Raw genomic sequence first — 18,104 nt, 5'->3', positions numbered from 1 at the left:
CCTAACTATATATGGTCTATAACCTATGGTTTTTTCAGTGAATATATATATGTATATATATATATATATTCACTGAAAAAACCATAGGTTATAGACCATATATAGTTAGGAATTAGCATTTACAAAACCTTGAAAATTCACTGAAAAAACCATAGGTTATAGACCATATATAGTTAGGAATTAGCATTTAAAAAACCTTATTTTACTCACACAAAACCATTGAAATTCCATATATAGTTAGTTGCACTAACTATATATCGCGCACCCGCAATCCACTGCTGATGATGTCACATATTACATCATTCATGACATGGTCAGTGACATCACTGATGACATCACTGATGACATCTCAAATGACATCACTGATGACATCACTGATGACAACATCCAGTGACTGTATGTTTCTGTAAAGTTAAAATATGTCTTACATATTGAAGAATGAGTGGATGTAGAAGTGTCTGGATGAAGGATTTAGTAGGTGCATGACTGACTGTATGAGTGAGTGATTAAATGTGTCTCACTGAGTGCATGGGTTAGTGACTAAACTGTCTTAATTTGTGCATCATTATGTCTATTGTTCTGTAAACTGTTGCATGTGTTGATCAATAGCTATATGAGTAACTATATGGGTTATTGATTGATTGTCCAAGTATTTGTATGGGAGACTGAGTGTGTGTGTGGCTGGCTGGGAGGTGTGTGACTCTGTGCAGATCAATGTGTACTTATATCAATGATTGTATAACAAGGTAAGTATGTGTTAGTATATGTTTGAAAATATAAGGTGCTCTATGTTTAACTGTATAGACAAGAAAATGGAAGTGTGATTGATTCTTTACAGGACTGACTAGGTGTGTGAGTAACTCCATGGATGAGTGGCAGAGTGTGAGTGTCTGTATAGGTGTATGAGTGCATATGATAGTGTTGTAAAGATGAGTGATTGTATGTATGAATGATTGTATGGGTGAATGAGTGAATGTGTGTGTAGACGTAGGAATCAGTGAGTACATATGTAGTAACTAGTATTGGTGTGTCAATGGTTTCAAAAATTATACTCTGTATTTAACACTGGGTGAAACAGAGGTTATATTAAAATATGAGGAGATGCATTGTATTGTCACATGAATGATATCATCAGTGATGTGGTCATTGATGTCAAATGAGATGTCATCAGTGATGTCATCAGTGATGTCATTTGAGATGTCATCAGTGATGTCATCAGTGATGTCACTGACCATGTCATGAATGATGTAATATGTGACATCATCAGCAGTGGATTGCGGGTGCGCGATATATAGTTAGTGCAACTAACTATATATGGAATTTCAATGGTTTTGTGTGAGTAAAATAAGGTTTTTTAAATGCTAATTCCTAACTATATATGGTCTATAACCTATGGTTTTTTCAGTGAATTTTCAAGGTTTTGTAAATGCTAATTCCTAACTATATATGGTCTATAACCTATGGTTTTTTCAGTGAATATATATATATTTGTCACAAAACGCCTTTGCGCTCAGGCGGGCACTCCCAGTGCCCCTGCATTGTTTTCCTCGAGGCGACACTCATTCTCACAGCCTGCAATGATTGCCATGTCCGACGCGTTTCGAGGACCCCGCCTCTTAATAATGGACTGCTTGCAGCAACAAGGAAAGGCTCACCTGTGATTGTAGTTCGTTTTTATTAACAACCGATTCCCACAATGGGTGTGGCTAGCATTCTTGGCCACATGTGCATGCTGGTACTTGCAGTTACATTCAGGTAAGTATCAGTGTTCCACCTGTAGTAGGCTTCCATGTTACTGTATATTAAAAGCAATTTAATAACCTTTAGTAGGTAGGCTTGCTCGTTCTGTGTGTCTTCATTAGCCATGGGACATCGTTCCTTTAGAGCGGAGTTCATCTCCTCCCCAGACTTTCACCTTGGAAATGGTGCTCGAGCCTGTTACCGCGGCTCAGGCAGCCGCGTACAATTTTTGTGTCACAAAACGCCTTTGCGCTCAGGCGGGCACTCCCAGTGCCCCTGCATTGTTTTCCTCGAGGCGACACTCATTCTCACAGCCTGCAATGATTGCCATGTCCGACGCGTTTCGAGGACCCCGCCTCTTAATCATGGACTGCTTGCAGCAACAAGGAAAGGCTCACCTGTGATTGTAGTTCGTTTTTATTAACAACCGATTCCCACAATGGGCGTGGCTAGCATTCTTGGCCACATGTGCATGCTGGTACTTGCAGTTACATTCAGGTAAGTATCAGTGTTCCACCTGTAGTAGGCTTCCATGTTACTGTATATTAAAAGCAATTTAATAACCTTTAGTAGGTAGGCTGCTCGTTCTGTGTGTCTTCATTAGCCATGGGACATCGTTCCTTTAGAACGGAGTTCGTCTCCTCCCCAGACTTTCACCTTGGAAATGGTGCTCGAGCCTGTTACTGTGGCTCAGGCAGCCGCGTACAATTTTTGTGTCACAAAACGCCTTTGCGCTCAGGCGGGCACTCCCAGTGCCCCTGCATTGTTTTCCTCGAGGCGACACTCATTCTCACAGCCTGCAATGATTGCCATGTCCGACGCGTTTCGAGGACCCCGCCTCTTAATCATGGACTGCTTGCAGCAACAAGGAAAGGCTCACCTGTGATTGTAGTTCGTTTTTATTAACAACCGATTCCCACAATGGGCGTGGCTAGCATTCTTGGCCACATGTGCATGCTGGTACTTGCAGTTACATTCAGGTAAGTATCAGTGTTCCACCTGTAGTAGGCTTCCATGTTACTGTATATTAAAAGCAATTTAATAACCTTTAGTAGGTAGGCTGCTCGTTCTGTGTGTCTTCATTAGCCATGGGACATCGTTCCTTTAGAGCGGAGTTCGTCTCCTCCCCAGACTTTCACCTTGGAAATGGTGCTCGAGCCTGTTACCGTGGCTCAGGCAGCCGCGTACAATTTTTGTGTTACAAAACGCCTTTGCGCTCAGGCGGGCACTCCCAGTGCCCCTGCATTGTTTTCCTCGAGGCGACACTCATTCTCACAGCCTGCAATGATTGCCATGTCCGACGCGTTTCGAGGACCCCGCCTCTTAATCATGGACTGCTTGCAGCAACAAGGAAAGGCTCACCTGTGATTGTAGTTCGTTTTTATTAACAACAGATTCCCACAATGGGCGTGGCTAGCATTCTTGGCCACATGTGCATGCTGGTACTTGCAGTTACATTCAGGTAAGCATCAGTGTTCCACCTGTAGTAGGTTTCCATGTTACTGTATATTAAAAGTAATTTAATAACCTTTAGTAGGTAGGCTGCTTGTTCTGTGTGTCTTCATTAGCCATGGGACATCGTTCCTTTAGAGCGGAGTTCGTCTCCTCCCCAGACTTTCACCTTGGAAATGGTGCTCGAGCCTGTTACCGCGGCTCAGGCAGCCGCGTACAATTTTTGTGTCACAAAACGCCTTTGCGCTCAGGCGGGCACTCCCAGTGCCCCTGCATTGTTTTCCTCGAGGCGACACTCATTCTCACAGCCTGCAATGATTGCCATGTCCGACGCGTTTCGAGGACCCCGCCTCTTAATCATGGACTGCTTGCAGCAACAAGGAAAGGCTCACCTGTGATTGTTGTTCGTTTTTATTAACAACCGATTCCCACAATGGGCGTGGCTAGCATTCTTGGCCACATGTGCATGCTGGTACTTGCAGTTACATTCAGGTAAGTATCAGTGTTCCACCTGTAGTAGGCTTCCATGTTACTGTATATTAAAAGCAATTTAATAACCTTTAGTAGGTAGGCTGCTCGTTCTGTGTGTCTTCATTAGCCATGGGACATCGTTCCTTTAGAGCGGAGTTCGTCTCCTCCCCAGACTTTCACCTTGGAAATGGTGCTCGAGCCTGTTACCGCGGCTCAGGCAGCCGCGTAAATTTTTGTGTCACAAAACGCCTTTGCGCTCAGGCGGGCACTCCCAGTGCCCCTGCATTGTTTTCCTCGAGGCGACACTCATTCTCACAGCCTGCAATGATTGCCATGTCCGACGCGTTTCGAGTACCCCGCCTCTTAATCATGGACTGCTTGCAGCAACAAGGAAAGGCTCACCTGTGATTGTAGTTCGTTTTTATTAACAACAGATTCCCACAATGGGCGTGGCTAGCATTCTTGGCCACATGTGCATGCTGGTACTTGCAGTTACATTCAGGTAAGCATCAGTGTTCCACCTGTAGTAGGTTTCCATGGTACTGTATATTAAAAGTAATTTAATAACCTTTAGTAGGTAGGCTGCTTGTTCTGTGTGTCTTCATTAGCCATGGGACATCGTTCCTTTAGAGCGGAGTTCGTCTCCTCCCCAGACTTTCACCTTGGAAATGGTGCTCGAGCCTGTTACCGCGGCTCAGGCAGCCGCGTACAATTTTCGTGTCACAAAACGCCTTTGCGCTCAGGCGGGCACTCCCAGTGCCCCTGCATTGTTTTCCTCGAGGCGACACTCATTCTCACAGCCTGCAATGATTGCCATGTCCGACGCGTTTCGAGGACCCCGCCTCTTAATCATAGACTGCTTGCAGCAACAAGGAAAGGCTCACCTGTGATTGTTGTTCGTTTTTATTAACAACCGATTCCCACAATGGGCGTGGCTAGCATTCTTGGCCACATGTGCATGCTGGTACTTGCAGTTACATTCAGGTAAGTATCAGTGTTCCACCTGTAGTAGGCTTCCATGTTACTGTATATTAAAGCAATTTAATAACCTTTAGTAGGTAGGCTGCTCGTTCTGTGTGTCTTCATTAGCCATGGGACATCGTTCCTTTAGAGCGGAGTTCGTCTCCTCCCCAGACTTTCACCTTGGAAATGGTGCTCGAGCCTGTTACCGCGGCTCAGGCAGCCGCGTACAATTTTTGTGTCACAAAACACCTTTGTGCTCAGGCGGGCACTCCCAGTGCCCCTGCATTGTTTTCCTCGAGGCGACACTCATTCTCACAGCCTGCAATGATTGCCATGTCCGACCCGTTTCGAGGACCCCGCCTCTTAATCATGGACTGCTTGCAGCAACAAGGAAAGGCTCACCTGTGATTGTAGTTCGTTTTTATTAACAACCGATTCCCACACTTACCTGAATGTAACTGCAAGTACCAGCATGCACATGTGGCCAAGAATGCTAGCCACGCCCATTGTGGGAATCGGTTGTTAATAAAAACGAACTACAATCACAGGTGAGCCTTTCCTTGTTGCTGCAAGCAGTCCATGATTAAGAGGCGGGGTCCTCGAAACGCTTCGGACATGGCAATCATTGCAGGCTGTGAGAATGAGTGTCGCCTCGATGAAAACAATGCAGGGGCACTGGAAGTGCCCGCCTGAGCGCAAAGGCGTTTTGTGACACATATATATATATATATATATATATATATATATATATATATATATATATATATATATATATATATATATAGTTATAGTGAGGAAGAGGATAGCAATCAGAAGCACAATGAAAGTCGTAACAAGTTCCTGAATAGGGGATATGGATCTCAGTTTATTGACACAGCAATTGCCAAATCTAAAACCTTGGCACATACTGATTTGCTGCAAAGCAAGGATAGAAACATCGCTAAGACAGGTATTTCAGAACCCACTACATTTATTTTGTCTTTCTCTCGACAGGAGAAACAAATCAGGTCAATTGTAAGACAAAATTGGGCCATTGTTAGAGGGGATCCATTGATTGGTAAACTGCTACCTGATTATCCGCTGTCACGTTTAGAAAGACTAACAGTATGGGCAGCTCTCTTACCAGCAGCAATCTAGAGACAAGGGTTAAAAGCACGTGTCCATCAGCAAGGGAGGTATTTTTTAAATGTGCGGTGCGCAAAGCTTGCCAATATAGTGTAAACACAACTAGCTATACTACGGCATTCAACATCAAGCCATGCAGCATAGAGCAACATCTTACGTGCAAATCGGAATATGCCGTGTATGTATTGACATGTAGCTGTAATTTGAAATATATTGGCAGCACCAAGATACAAGCACACAAGAGAGTGCTACAGCATATGCGTGCAATTGTAAACAGCGATGATAGTTATCCTGTAGCAAGACATTTTAAGTTGATTCACAACAATGAGCTCAAACACCTAAGATATTACGTCATAGACAGAGTAGCCCCCAAAAAAGAGGAGGGGATCAAGAATCAAATCTCAGAAGGTTGGAGACATCATACATTTTAGAATTTGATTCTATGCACCCCAGGGGCCTCAATAACAGTGAAGATTTGTATACCTTTCTATGAAAGGATTGAAAGGCGTATCTTAGACATGAGTGGGCAAACTGAACTTAGTGGAATGATTTACTTTGTACCTCCTTGAATAGTACTGTTTTTCATATATGAGAGTAATCAAATATTTATTTAAAGGCAAATTTTAGGACTATTTATTTATGTATTGCGTATATTTATTTGTGATATTTATGGTCAGATTTTAGACATGGTTTTTTAGAAAGTATATTTTATACTTCTATTTATAATGGCCTGAGGTTCTGAATCATTATCAATAGTGATATATATCATATATTTATCGTCCTTTGCGCATTTGCACTTTACAAAATTAAGTTCTTTAAGATTCTTGCTTTGTGAGAGGACACATGATACATGAATTGATTCCAGCAATTTGAGGCATATGAACATGCATGAATAAGTAAGGGGAACGCTCACATGAAATACTTTGGAGTTATCTAATGCTGGAAATTGTATTAGATTAATTGGTGTGTTTTATCAAAATATTTACGGGTATAATGGTTTTAGTTCAGCACATAAGGATATTGTTGTTTTGCACAAAAAATATGTAGGCACTTTATAGGGAATGGTCGATGACTTTAACATGGAAATTGTTGCCAGTTCATACATGCATTTATGCTGACATTTAATTCATATTAGATATGTAATTATGAAATGCAACGATCATTGAAATAACTGTTGAATATATGTATTAATGTGTGTATTATGGTAAAATATGTAGTATTTTTTCCATGTCTATGCAATGACCATATGCACTTGAACTTTATAAGGCGGTGAAAGAGTCAGAGAGTGTTCATGTGATCAAGGACGGAATCACCCGAAACGCGTAATGGCAGAAGCTGGCTGAAGAAAAATTAAAAAATCTGCACAATACCTAGGTCCACACTCGTCTTTTCTGTGCAAAACAGACGGTGTGTTCAAGTTGAAGCAATATATATATATATATCTATATTACCTACTGGCGGTCGCCAGTAGGTATATATAGTTAGGATTTTTTCTCTATGGGATTTTTGAAAATTCTATGTCTAATAACTTTGGCGTTTGTGGACGGAATTGGCTGAAATTTTCAGGAAAATGGAACATTTTGTTTCTGAGTAGCCCCTGAATATTTGGGGGGTTTTCGTCAAGGGGGGGCCGAGAAAAAAGGGGGGTCCCAAAACGTGTTTTTAACATTGAGTTTTCCATAGGGCGGTTGGCCTCACTTTTAACCCGAACGGCTGAATGGATTTGCACGAAACTTGGCAAAATTGTAGGGACTGGTAGCCCGATGTGCCTTTGCTAGGTCTCAATATATGTGCTCCAGTGGATTTTGAGAAATTAACGTTCAAAAAAAGATATATATCTGTAACAGCGGACCGGGCAGCGCTCCAGTTCGCGTACTTTTCGCGTTATGGAGCTTTGTGAAGCGAAGCTGATTGGTTCTGCGGCATCTGTAAACATTCCAAACAGTCCGTAGCGGCCGCCATCTTGTCTCTCGGTAGGATCGAGAGACAAGAGGAGGCCAAAGTGAAGGGGCAAATGACCATAAGGGGGCATAGTAGATCCTCCCTGACCCCCTAGGTTTGATGTGTAGGTTTTAAAAGGGCCCCGCGGGGCAAAAAAAAAAAAATAATAATAATAATCGAACGGCTGAATGGATTTGCACGAAACTTGGCAAAATTGTAGGGACTGGTAGCCCGATGTGCCTTTGCTAGGTCTCAATATATGTGCTCCAGTGGATTTTGAGAAATTAACGTTCAAAAAAAGATATATATCTGTAACAGCGGAACGGGCAGCGCTCCAGTTTGCGTACTTTTCGCGTTACGGAGCTTTGTGAAGCGAAGCTGATTGGTTCTCCGGCGTCTGTAAACATTCCAAACAGTCCGTAGCGGCCGCCATCTTGTCGCTCGGTAGGATCGAGAGACAAGAGGAGGCCAAAGCGAAGGGGCAAATGACCATAAGGGTGCATAGTAGATACTCCCTGACCCCATAGGTTTGATGTGGAGGCTTTAAAAGGGCTCCGCGGGGCAAAAAAAAAATGGTTTTTTTGGTGGGGTGCGCCCGGATAGCGTAACGGGAAGCGGACTGGGGAGCGTACTACAAGGAATGAAGAATGATTGACTTTTAACTTATTGTATGTTTATAGACTTTTTTTTTACTTTTTTTTCTGCTGAGTGACGTCTCGGCCTATCTTCACGGGATGCAGTCCCTACCATCTCGGCGTTTAAGCCCAGGGGGACCGGTAGTGTGGGAGAGATAACGGGGCATATTATCAAGGGGGTTTATCTCTGCTTTTTTGGCTTTAAAAGCCAAGAAAGCGGAGATAAAATTATCTCCGTATTACCTAGCTGTCGCTAACACCAGTTAGCGACCGCTAGTAGGAGATAGCGACTATCTTGGGCCCCACTTTGCATGTCAGTGATATTTATCACTAATGACATGCAAAGTGGGCATGCCAAGATGTTAGCGACTGGAAACAGTAGCTAACATCGCTATCTCCTATTACCACCTTTTGGAGATATTCGCGCTAAGCGCGAATATCTCCAAAAAGTAACACCTGCCCTGAGCAGTTCTTAGCCATGTTATCCAATGGGAGGTGGATAACATGGCTAAGAGCATTAGCTCGGTAATGCATGAATATCGCTGACTTTTCAGCGATATTAATGCATTGCGGCCGTTTTTTATCGCATTTGCGATAAACCTTGATAATAGCAAGGTTTATCTGCGATAATTTCTGACGATGCTTAGCGGTAAAAAATTCGTTGCTAAGCATCGTTAGGGTAAATATCGCTTAACTTTGGTAATATGCCCCAACGTCTGTTAACGTTCGATTCGAAGGAAATCAGGAAGTGTTGAAAAACATTGTCTGCGCCATCTTGCCTTTTTTCAAATGCCACACTTTTGTCGTGCACGGCAGCCATTTTAGATGACTTGACCAGACCCACTCTCTGCACGCTGTCGATCCTTAGCATGGCTCCCCACCCTCGCAAGCATCTCCCCCAGGCACTGGTCACCCCCGCTCTCTGTCTTATGCATGGGCAATAAACCTCCCCCATCTGCGCTGCTCTTCCCTGAGAATCACACCCTGTGCCCGCCCGACACCTCCCTTTCGCCCTATTCACTACCGCACCCTCTGACACTCCTCTTCCTCTGTGTCCGATTGTGCAGGCCGGTCCCAGGCTATCAGCTAGCCCTGCAGATGTAGTTTATGGCCCCAGCTGTAAAGAATTACCCCTCTTCAAAGGAGTTATAGTAGATCAAGGCCCACACCCGATGAGATCCGTCACACCACACGCGTTCCTACTATCTGAAAACCATCCTGTATTGTGATTGGGGAGGGGACCGAGCCTGAAGCGGAAGATTCCAGGGATGACTCTTTGTACATCAAAGTTTTTACAATTATGTGTCACATTAAAAATATATAGCACTCCAACAAAGTAGTAGGATTATAAAACTTTAATAACTTATAAATATATACAACAAAACAAAAACAGTAAAAACATTTAAACATTTTTAGGGAAAAAGAAGGAAGTAGCGGTCGGTTGTGCGAATAGTCCCAAGGCAGCATAACGTCCAGATTTCTGGACGGCACCCAGGTGATGTTGCCTGGGTGCCGCACTGATTTCGGTATCCGGCGTGGGGCGTCGCGGGGGGTGGGTCATCAGTAGCGGTCTGCTGTGCGAATAGTTCCAAGGCAGCAGAACGATGGCACCAAGGTGATGTCCAGTAAGTTGCCGCCCTCCGAATAACGGCGTGGGGCGCCCCAGGGGGGTGGGGGGGGAGGCGGCGTGAACGGGCCTCCCCAGGTGGAGCCTCGTCTGCTGTAGTGGGGTGCCCCTTTACCGTTTCAGTTGCCATTCCGTCCGCTTTTGGTCCACTGTGTCAAAATCCGCAATTCAGCTGAGTTGCCGCCCTCCGAATAACGGCGTGGGGCGCCCCGGGGGGGGGGGCGGCGGCGTGAATGGGCCTCCCCAGGTGGAGCCTCGTTTACTGTAGTGGGGCGCCCCTTTACCGTTTCAGTTGCCATTCCGTCCGCTTTTGGTCCACTGTGTCAAAATCCGCAATTCAGCTGAGTTGCGCCCACTCTTGCGGTGCAGCGATAGGCGGCTGTCACAGGACTCTCAAAATGGCGGCAGGCTCTTTCCTTTTTGGGCCTGGTCCACTGAAATGGCCCTGGGACACCTTGGAAATCGGACGCTTGTCTGCTAGGTCTTGGACCCCATTCTCGAAAGCGTCCCCTCCGCCTTGAGGATTCTACAAAAGTCTTGGGGGCCCCCGACTCCTGTAGGCTTCCGGTGGGGAGCGGCTGCCATGATTGCTCGCGGAATGACCACGACGGAGCCACGAGATGGTGGTGCTTTCATGCTGATGCCAGCTTCAGTCTGAAACATCCAGAAACAAGGTGGGGCTTTCATCGTTTGGGAAAAAAAAAAAGTTTTCATCCAATGAAAAGTGTTATTTTTAGGTCATATGATCAAGCCTTCCATCATTAGGAAACCAAAAGTAAAATGAACCAATGAAAAGTTTTATAAACAAGTCACATGACCTGTTATGCGGCATAGGGTATAAAAAGCGTAGAAAATCCGTTGGCACGTGAGGCGGCGTCAGTAGCGGACCGATGTGCGAATAGGCCGAAGGCAGCACAACGCGCCAAAATCCGGATGGCACCGAGGTGGTGTCCACCAAGTTGCCGCACTGGTGTGGCCATCCTACAATGCTGCGCCGAAAGTCGGCGTGGGGTGCCCCGTTGGCCTGTGAGGCGGCGTCAGTAGCGGACCGATGTGCGAATAGGCCGAAGGCAGCACAACGCGCCAAGATCCGGATGGCACCGAGGTGGTGTCCAGCAAGTTGTCGCACTGGTGTGGCCATCCTACAATGCTGAAAGTCGGCGTGGGGCGCCCCGTTGGCCTGTGAGATGGCGGCAGTAGCGGACCGATGTGCGAATGGGGCCAAAGGCAGCGCAACAATATTTTCTGAATAGAAGACACCACAAGGCGCTGAGATGCCAAGATCCGGATGGCACCGAGGTGGTGTCTAGTAAGGTGCACTGGTGTGGCCATCCTACAATGCTGAAAGTCGGCGTGGGGCGCCCCGTTGGCCTGTGAGATGGCGTCAGTAGCGGACCGATGTGCGAATGGGGCCAAAGGCAGCGCAACAATATTTTCTGAATAGAAGACACCACAAGGCGCTGAGATGCCAAGATCCGGATGGCACCGACGTGGTGTCTAGTAAGTTGCACTGGTGTGGCCATCCTACAATGCTGAAAGTCGGCGTGGGGCGCCCCGTTGGCCTGTGAGATGGCGTCAGTAGCGGACCGATGTGCGAATGGGGCCAAAGGCAGCGCAACAATATTTTCTGAATAGAAGACACCACAAGGCGCTGAGATGCCAAGATCCGGATGGCACCGAGGTGGTGTCTAGTAAGTTGTCGCACTGGTGTGGCCATCCTACAATGCTGAAAGTCGGCGTGGGGCGCCCCGTTGGCCTGTGAGATGGCGTCAGTAGCGGACCGATGTGCGAATGGGGCCAAAGGCAGCGCAACAATATTTTTGGAATAGAAGACACCACAAGGCGCTGAGATTCGGTTAGCACCGAGGTGGTGTCTAGCAAGCTATGCAGCTGAGTTGCGTGCGCACTTGCGGCGAATAGGTCGAAGGCAGCACAACAATGTTTTCTGAATAGAAGACACCACAAGGCGCTGAGATTCGGTAGGCACCGAGGTGGTGTCTAGCAAGTTGCCGTACTGGTGTGGCCATCCTACAATTCTGCTCCGAATAACGGCGTGGGGTGCCCGAAGGGGGGGGGGGAGGCGGCGTGAACGGGCCTTCCTAGGTGGAGGCTCGTCTGCTGTAGTGGGGCGCCCCTTTACCGTTTCAGTTGCCATTCAGCTGAGTTTCGGCCGCTCTTGATGCTACAGCGACAGGCGGCTGCAAGAGGACTCTCAAAATGGCGGCCTGTTCTTTGGATTTGGGCCTGGTCCACTAAAATGGCCCTGGGACACCTTAGAACTCGGACGCTCTAATTTTTTTTCCTTTCCTCTACATGCAAAAAAGGTAAATGCCCGGTACGTTACACGCTTCATCTGCCACGATGTACTCTCCAGAGGAACCGAAAAAAAATATAGTTATGGTAACTATACCATGCATCGTCATATGGAGAGGTGGCACCGATTAATTATAGTGCTGCATAAAAGAGAGATTTGGAGGAGAACCCCCGACCTGCCAGTACATTCATCAAAGAAGTGGCACTGACAGCATCAGAGGCAAGGGAAACAGTCCCAAATATTTAGAAGAACTTTGGAAAGATTAAAATGACATGTTTAGATTGTGGCAAATTAATTTCATGTCGACAGATGAGTGTTACTCTAATAAATACAGCATATGAACATCATCATAGTCGATGGTTGGTAGAGACATTTTGACTATATCCTGGACCTGCCCGTCCTCGCCCAAAATGGCGCCGGAATAAATGGGACTCGTAACTCCTTGTTGTGTACTGGTTGCACAACCTTGATATCACGAGATACGTATGCAGTTTTGAAGCACATGGCGGGCGGGGACGAGAATAGATTGAATATTTCGATATCCCTATTGATATTAAGTTCTGATGTGTTTTTGATTACTGTACTATTGAAAGTTCGAATTAACGTCACCCATGGTACTTGCCCGCAAATGTATATCTAGATAATTTTATTGTAAGTGGCCCTGTCGTATTTTAATTATAAAATGTACGTCCACCGATTCCGCAACTGTTAGACACTTTAGTTCTTGCAACCTAATGGCCTGCCCGTTACGTTCCTCTACAGTGTAAATGTCTACTCATCATATACGATTACAGTTTGCTCCGTGGCCGGCCCACGTGGTTATAGGCCCGTATTTGTATAATGACATTTTCACAATAAAGGTTTTTAAAAGAAAACATGGTAGTAGTATATACATTGGTAAAGTTTTTAATAATAGTCACTGTTTTCGAATCAGTAAAAGGCAAGTGAAATAAAGCAGTCCAATTACATGAAGGGTAAAAGGTATAATACGCAGGAACGCAGTAAAGATAAATGGTCAAGGGCTGTTGTGTTTTCTACTCCTGCAACATAAAGTGATCGATAAGAATCTGATATTCAGGCGTATCGGCGACTAAGACAGCAGGCCGACCCTCTTTTGCTCAACGGCTCCGTCATGGGACGAAGAAACGCCCTTTTTCTCGAAAAAGGAATATATTTTACTTGCAGGACAGTTGTAAATTTCCCGGGAAAGTACATTAGCCTGGAACATTATAACATATATTTAAGAAAAAATAATGTTCGAAAACATCATTAGAATAAGAAAAGTAAAATGAACCAATGAAAAGTTTTATTAACAAGTCATATGACCTGTTATGCTTACGTTACGCGCTGCGCGTCGCGCCCCGGATCACTTCCGGATGCGCTAACGCGGCGCGTCATATGACGCATTACGCGACAACGCAGGTCTAGAATATAGTCAAAATGTCTCCACCAACCAGCGGTCGGAACACAACCCCTTTCAGCAGGCTAAATAGTTCTGTTAAATGACAACAGAAGGGACAGGCAACAAGAACCATCAGTCAAAGAGGGGAGGGCTAGTTCTTCTTTACCGGGTCACGTTGGGGCGCTACCGGAACTGATCGAATTGGTAGTCTACAGTGTTTCTGGATGGTTCAGACTGAAGCTGGCGTTAGCATGAGAGCACCACCATTTCGTAGCTCCGTCGTGGCCATTCGACGAGCAATAATGCTAGCCGCTCTCCACCAGAAGCCTGCGGGAGTCGGGGGCCCCCAAGACTTTTGTAGAATCTTCAAGGCTGAGGGGACGCTTTCGAGAATGGAGCCCAATCTCTAGCAGACAAGCGTCCGAGTTCCAAGGTGTCGCAGGGCAATTTTAGTGGACCACGCCCAAATCTGAAGAGCCGGCCGCCATTTTGAGAGTACTGTGGCAGCCGGCTATCGCTGCACCGCAAGAGCGGGAGGAACTCAACTACATGGTGAGCGAGACGCTGTAGTCGAAAGAGCGGGCGGTAAACAGCTGAATAGCGGAAGAGGCACAGTGTAGCAAAAGCTGGCGGAATGGCAACTGAAATGGTAAAGGGGCGCCCCACTACAGCGTGTCTTTAGGTGAAACGGATTGTGGGACAAGGTCAAGAATGGAAGAGTTACCAAAAGGCAAAAAGTTCCGCTTGATCCCGGGAGCCGGCCACCTATGTCGGGGGCGATCTCAGGCTACACCAGGAGAACACGACTTGGGGAGGGAGCCGGAGCCAAGCGCCCCCTCCGAGTCCGCGCCATCACACCGTCCCTCGGGGGCCTCCGTCAAGCGGTTCAGGGTGGCACCGCATTACATTGTTCACAAATGCAGTCACGTCCTCAAACAGTCCCCACTTTACTTTGACAATAGTGAAGCTGAAGCAAGTGCAAATAGGCTTCAGACAGTGTTACAAGCACTCCTCAAAACTTTGAACCATCAGAGTGCATGAGTTTCATGCTCGATCGATTGAGCTAGCCGGATCGGGCAACAAAAAGTATAAAATAGTTATGTAAATAGTTGTTTAATAAAATGTTTTACCCTGTTACTTTGCTGGTGTGTTGTATATATTTGTAATATTTGCATAGAGTTTATCGTTATTTTGGGCGGGGTGGGTGGCGGAGCCGAGCTGTATTGCAGCCATCATGGTGTGGAGTTCAGTTCATCTCAATAGTTTCGTGTTTGTCATGAGGGGTTGTTCCTAATGTTTCTATTTTAGCGAGGTCAAAAAGACCTGAGGGGTTGTTCCTAATGTTTCTATTTTAGCGAGGTCAAAAAGAGATCCCATTAGTGGCCTACTGATTTTGCTCGATTCCTTTTGTTTTTTTACACGATTTTTCGCTATCTGCAAAGACTAAACAGAGTATTGCGACTCTGTGCTTGTTTGTAAATAGAGAATGAACCAAAGAGAACCAATTCTAAAACAGTAAATGCTTGGATAACAATCAATCAAATGGAGAGAGAAGCAGGCACGACGGATTACAACGGGGGCAAAGGCCTGCGTTAACTACCCTTCACTATCTGCAAAGAGAGAGTACTCCTAATAGAAATGAGGGGGAGGGGGGGCAGCATTCAAAGCAGATCAGTGTGCATAAACACGAAAATGTTTTTACTTACCACGTACTTGACATTCGACAGCTTATGATATTTGCTATTAAAAAACCATTGAAATTCACTGAAAAAACCATAGGTTAGAGACCATATATAGTTAGGAATTAGCATTTAAAAAACCTTGAAAATTCACTGAAAAAACCATAGGTTATAGACCATATATAGTTAGGGCTTAGCATTTAAAAAACCTTATTTTACTCACACAAAACCATTGAAATTCCATATATAGTTAGTTGCACTAACTATATATCGCGCACCCGCAATCCACTGCTGATGATGTCACATATTACATCATTCATGACATGGTCAGTGACATCACTGATGACATCACTGATGACATCTCAAATGACATCACTGATGACATCACTGATGACATCTCAAATGACATCACTGATGACATCATGACACACCAATACCAGTTACTACATACGCACTCACTGATTCCTACGTCTACACACACATTCACTCATTCACCCATACAATCACTCATACATACAGTCACTCATTATTACAACACTATCATATGCACTCATACACCTATGCAGACACTCACACACTGCCACTCATCCATGGAGTTACTCACACACCTAGTCAGTCCTGTAAAGAATCAATCACACTTCCATTTCCTCATCTATAGTTAAACACAGAACACCATACTTCAGTGACATCACTGATGACATCACTGATGACATCTCAAATGACATCACTGATGACATCTCAAATGACATCACTGATGACATCATGACACACCAATACCAGTTACTACATACGCACTCACTGATTCCTACGTCTATACACACATTCACTTATTCACCCATACAATCACTCATACATACAGTCACTCATTATTACAACACTATCATATGCACTCATACACCTAGTCAGTCCTGTGAAGAATCAATCACACTTCGATTTCCTCATCTATACAGTTAAACACAGAACACCATACTTTTCACACATATACTAACACATACTTACTCTCTTATACAATCACTGATACAAGTACACATTGATATGCACAGAGTCACACACCTCCCAGCCAGCCACACACACACTCAGTCTTCCATACATCCACTCATTCTTCAATATGTAAAACATATTTAAACTTTACAAAAACACACAGACACTAGATGATGTCATCAGTGATGTCATTTGAGATGTCATCAGTGATGTCATCAGTGATGTCATTTGAGATGTCATCAGTGATGTCATCAGTGATGTCACTGACCATGTCATGAATGATGTAATATGTGACATCATCAGCAGTGGATTGCGGGTGCGCGATATATAGTTAGTGCAACTAACTGTATATGGAATTTCAATGGTTTTGTGTGAGTAAAATAAGGTTTTTTAAATGCTAAGCCCTAACTATATATGGTCTATAACCTATGGTTTTTTCAGTGAATTTTCAAGGTTTTTTAAATGCTAATTCCTAACTATATATGGTCTCTAACCTATGGTTTTTTCAGTGAATATATATATATATATAGATATATATATATATATATTTTTTTTTTCACTGAAAAAAACATAGGTTTCAGGCACATTATAGTTAGGAATTAGCAATTAAAAAACCTTAGAAATTCACTGAAAAAACCATAGGTTTCACACGTTATAGTTAGCTGGACATTTCACTCATACAAAACCATTGAAATTCCCCCGTTATAGTTAGTTCAGCTAACTATAACTTGCGTGCCCGCAATGCACTGCTGATGACGTCACATATTACATCACTCATGACATGGTCAGTGACATCACTCAGGACATCACTGATGACATCTCAAATGACATCACTGATGACATCATCCAGTGAATGTGTGTCTTTCTGAAAAATAAATATTTTTTATATATGTATACCTAAACGTCGATGGAAGAACAAACGGTTAAATAAGTGTCTAAATGGATGTTTTTTTGTTAAATTGATTGTATAACTGACTAATTAAGTGTATCTGAGTTAATACATGTATTAGCGAGTAATGTTTAAATATGTAAATATCTGTATCAGTGTCTCACTTTGTGTGTATGTGGCTGCATGGGTTGGTGAGTAGCTTCATGAGTGTGTATATGGTTTATTAGTTGTTTTTTACCTAAACTAACTATAACGGGATAATTTCAATGGTTTTGTATGAGTGAAATGTCCAGCTAACTATAACATGTGTGAAACTTATGGTTTTTTCAGTGAATTTCTAAGGTTTTTTAAATGCTAATTCCTAACTATAACGTGCCTGAAACCTATGTTTTTTTCAGTGACTTTCAAAGGTTTTGTAAATGATCATTTTTAAATTTATTATTTATTATATTTCTTTCTTTTTATAGTAATTTCCTACATTTTTATTATAAATACTTATATTTATTTTATTTTTAAAGTTACATTTTATATTTTTTATGTAAAATAATACCAAAAGTAAATTCAAAAAGAATGCACTGCTAGTGAAACTGCCTGGGTGAATTTGTAAGTGTTTGTTAGGAGCAGATTTACAACACCCTTGTGTCTCTTTTACACCACCATTGCATCACTTTTCTGATGAAGCGGTGGTGCAAAAGATGCGCCATGGTATGTGGTATTTAGAATGTGACATATCTGGGAGGTGCGTCACATTGTAAATCCCTGTTCCAGAAGGAGACATTCCTACATGGGGGGGGGGGCGTTCCGGTGCAGGAACACCTCTTAAAAGTGGCTGAATGAAATCTACAAGATTGCACTGTGTCACTTTTGGGCTCATGCTGTGTCAAA

Source organism: Lissotriton helveticus, chromosome 4_1 (assembly GCF_964261635.1).
Source record: "Lissotriton helveticus chromosome 4_1, aLisHel1.1, whole genome shotgun sequence".
Lineage (NCBI taxonomy): Eukaryota > Metazoa > Chordata > Amphibia > Caudata > Salamandridae > Lissotriton > Lissotriton helveticus.
Note: the sequence above shows the minus strand (reverse complement) of the source record.